A 3105-nucleotide genomic window follows, 5' to 3' on the forward strand; every position below is an offset into this window, starting at 1 on the left:
TGCCTACACCCAGCTAGAAAAGAAAAGACCGGTGAGAAGCTGGCTGAGGAAAACCAAGTGTTCAGGAAGTCCTTGAGTACCACCAGAAAATCCTACTTTTGGGGAAACACCAGGACACCCCATCTCCCCACAGAGCCTTTCCGTAAGGTGGGCACATCTGTGCTGGCCTGGCCAGCCATTCCTACACCCCCTGCCCATGCTCTCCACAGCCCTTGAGCTGGGGGAGCTGCACTGCAGAGCAAGTGGGCTGTGGGGCCTGGGGTCACAGGGGGACTCTGCAAGGGACATGCTGGTCAGGCTGGGTGGCAGACCCAGCTCAGGGACATCACTGCCACTGACTGCCTCCCACAGAGGCTCTTATGTGGCCATGGAGGCTGCTCAGAGGAGACCTGCCTTATTGCCAATGCCATGAGATGTGTTTGGGTGCTGCACCGCATCCAGTCTATGGAAGTCCACTGATGGTAAAACGAACCACTCACCAGGCTCCTTGCCCTGTGCCTGCTGTGTCCCCTGGGCTTGCAGAACCCTCACTTGGTGGTTCACACCCACATTTAGCACTTGATCGCTGGGTCACTTCACCTTGGACAAGCTCGTGCTCAGTGGGCTCCATTCCCTGCTGACCTCCTGGCACGTGCTGTCCCTGCAGATCCCCTGGGCTCTCCTGGCAGCTCCTGATTCCTTCCAGAAAAACACTCCTCTGCCATCAGCCCTACCACAGGCTGTCGAGCCCCAGGCAGCTTAGTTGGAGTCCATTCAGCATCTGTGTGGGTGCTCTCCACCCACAAGGAACACCTGAGCCATTCCTCAGTCCCTGGAAGACCACACTGGGACCATCATCTCATCCCTCTGCACCCATGCAGAAACAAGCAAAGCAACAGTTTTCTTTAGAGTCTCTTCCTTGGGCATGTTCTTGAGAGAAACACTGGAAAAAGACGTAAGCCTTTGGGCAGTGCCCTGAGGAGATTGCCTTTCCTGGTGGAAATGCTGTTACAGAGGCCAGCTCTGTCAGAGATCTGCTGTGCAGGGGCTCTGTACACAGGAACTGCCTCTGCAGCTCCAGAGAATGTCTTGGGGGATAAAATCTCAGTCAGAAATGTCACTGCAGCATCCTTTTGAATGTTGCAATACACAGAGGGTATGGAAATTCATTTACCCTGCTTCCGGGTAAAAACCAGACAGGTAGATAATGAATTAGCAATGGTATGAATAATGAAAATTCTTTGCGGACAACATTATTACAAGTGAAAAAAAGAAAAATAAAATAAATCAACAATGACATGAAGAGCGACAAAACACATCAAAGGAGACTGGGCCTGCCATGAATTCTGTTACAAGTGATATGTTGAAGGACATGTGCAGTATATTGCTTCTAAAAACCATCTAGTCATCAATTTTCAAACTGCACCCTTGAGCTCCTGGTTCCTCATGCTGTAGATGAGGGGGTTCAATGCTGGAGGAACCACCGAGTACAGAACTGCCACCACCAGGTCCAGGGATGGGGAGGAGATGGAGGGGGGCTTCAGGTGAGCAAATACGGCAGTGCTGATAAACAGGGAGACCACAGCCAGGTGAGGGAGGCATGTGGAAAAGGCTTTGTGCCGTCCCTGCTCAGAGGGGATCCTCAGCACGGCCCTGAAGATCTGCACATAGGACACCACAATGAAAATGAAACAAACAAATGCTACACAGACACTAACCACAAGCAGTCCAGCCTCCCTGAGGTAGGAGTCTGAGCAGGAGAGCTTGAGGATCCGGGGAACTTCACAGAAGAACTGGTCCACAGCATTGCCCTGGCAGAGTGGTATAGAAAATGTATTGGCCGTGTGCAGCACAGCATAGAGAAACCCACTGCCCCAGGCAGCTGCTGCCATGTGGACACAAGCTCTGCTGCCCAGGAGGGTCCCGTAGTGCAGGGGTTGGCAGATGGCAACGTAGCGGTCGTAGGCCATGACAGTGAGAAGATAAAACTCTGCTGACATCAGAAGGAAAAAGAGAAAGACCTGTGCAGCACATCCTGTGTAGGAGATGGCCCTGGTGTCCCAGAGGGAATTGGCCATGGCTTTGGGTACAGTGGTGGAGATGCAGCCCAGGTCGAGGAGGGAGAGATTGAGGAGGAAGAAGTACATGGGGGTGTGGAGGTGGTGGTCGCAGGCTATGGCAGTGATGATGAGGCCATTGGCCAGGAGAGCAGCCAGGTAGATGCCCAGGAAGAGCCAGAAGTGCAAGAGCTGCAGCTCCCGTGTGTCTGCGAATGCCAGGAGGAGGAACTCAGTGATGGAGCTGCTGTTGTTGGTCATTTGCTGGTTCTTGATATGGGGCCATTGTCCTAAAAAGGAAAGGACAGGGAAAGCTATGACAGAGTTCTCTGAGCAAAGCCACTCCATTTTTCACAGAAATCCCACCCCATGTCCCCCAATTCCGAGGCATTTCCTCTCTTTGCTTTGTGCTGGCTGAGTGTGCTGTGAGGAGCAGGACCTCTGCCCCTGTGCTGCCAAGGAGTCAGCTCTGCCCTGCTGCAGTGAGTACATGGGAGCTGGTTCTTGACACCCCCGATGGTCACCAGGGCTGTCAGATGCAATTCACCCTTGATGGAAATGTTCAATATCTGCACTCACCACTCCAGAGAGTGTGGGCTGCAGAAGAGAGGCTGAGCATGTCTTTATGGTGATTTTTCTCTGTTTTTCTCCTTCTACCATCACATCCGGTTTAGTACTATTTTTAAGGAAGAAATACTCCTTTTTACGACTGAAAGTGTGGAGTCTTCAGACAAGACAGGGAAAAGGGCTCAGGTCTCTGTGTCTCAGTGCAGAGTCAGGAGAGCTGCATTGCCCATCAGTCTTGTTCCCACATGCCCTGTGCTTAACCTCTGGTACCTCAAGGATGACTGTGCATTAAATTAGTCTTTAAAAAAAAAAAAAAGCAACTGGACTCTGATGAAATCAGGAGGGTGCTGTTTCAAAGGGCAGATCTGCAAACTCTTCTTTTTGCAGCACAGAGGTGAAGCTGTGATGGAGAGGAAAGGACATGGCCTCTCTCAGAAAGAAGCAAAGGAATCTGAGAGGAGAGAACTGACCTCCAAGAGAAAGCTCAGCACTCCCTGGGATC

At 51.7% G+C, this 3105-nt stretch overlaps 1 pseudogene; it reads right to left on the reverse strand.

Moving 5' to 3' along the window:
• Positions 1–1328: 1328 nt before the first annotated feature.
• LOC129200025 (olfactory receptor 14A16-like) lies at positions 1329–2297 on the reverse strand (annotated as a pseudogene).
• Between the last annotated feature and the right edge of the window lie 808 nt (positions 2298–3105).

The sequence above is a fragment of the Grus americana genome (genome assembly GCF_028858705.1).
Source record: "Grus americana isolate bGruAme1 chromosome 27 unlocalized genomic scaffold, bGruAme1.mat SUPER_27_unloc_1, whole genome shotgun sequence".
NCBI classification, from domain to species: domain Eukaryota; kingdom Metazoa; phylum Chordata; class Aves; order Gruiformes; family Gruidae; genus Grus; species Grus americana.